This window comes from Egretta garzetta, unplaced genomic scaffold (assembly GCF_000687185.1).
Source record: "Egretta garzetta isolate BGI_Z169 unplaced genomic scaffold, ASM68718v1 scaffold27, whole genome shotgun sequence".
Taxonomy (NCBI): Eukaryota; Metazoa; Chordata; class Aves; order Pelecaniformes; family Ardeidae; genus Egretta; species Egretta garzetta.
The window spans coordinates 3,170,477-3,171,190 of NW_009260400.1; the positions used below are offsets into that span (position 1 = coordinate 3,170,477).

Sequence of the window (714 nt, forward strand, 5' to 3'; positions counted from 1 at the left end):
TCCTTCTTAAATATGTTATCACAGAGGCGCTTCCACTGTCGCTGATTGGCTTGGCCTTGGCCAGCGGTGGACACAGGCAAAACTTCTAGCAGCTTCTCACAGAAGCCACCCCTGTAGCCCCCCCACTACCAAGACCTTGCCACACAAACCCAATACACACCAGGTAGCGCCCACAGCCACACACTGCTCCATTAACTGGTAATTTTTAACTTTTAACCGTAGCTGTGGCACTTTGGGACACAGCTTAGCAGGCATGGTGTCGTTGGGTTGACGGTTGGACTGGATGACCTTGGCAGTCTTTTCTAACCTTAATGATGCTGTGATTCTATGACTTTGCTGCCTTCCCTGCCCAGATGTGGCCCACCACACCTCCCACTGGTGTTTCCACCAGCCCAGAAGCTGTAACAGCGCTGCCAACACAACCCCTTCATGGCCAAACCAACAATCCTGCCCCTAAAAATCCCAGACCTCACCCTTCCCACACATTGCTCCAGCAAGTGAACGCTGCGATACCAGCTCGCTCCCAGTGCCCAGGAGCACAGGCCACCTCTGGCGACGCTGCCCACTTTCCAGCCGAACGTGGGGAAGACGAGGGCACAGCCAGACCCCCCGAAATCTCAATCCTCGCGGGACGCCCCGGCACGCCGCCGCCCTCCCGCCCCCGGCCCCCACCTGGCTCCGCTCCCTCCCGGCGCGCCGCTGTAGTGCCGGCAG

General features: G+C 58.5%; 1 protein-coding gene across 14 annotated transcripts in view; it reads right to left on the reverse strand.

Annotated features, from left to right (window-relative positions):
• The window catches only part of NLRC5 (NLR family CARD domain containing 5), a 58,515-nt gene extending 57,801 nt beyond the window's left edge, over positions 1–714 (reverse strand). For all 14 annotated transcript variants that reach the window (XM_035898733.1, XM_035898740.1, XM_035898742.1 and 11 more), the window contains exon 1: positions 673–714. The gene's annotated coding sequence lies outside the window, so the exon portion shown is untranslated. The remainder of the gene's footprint in view (positions 1–672) is intronic.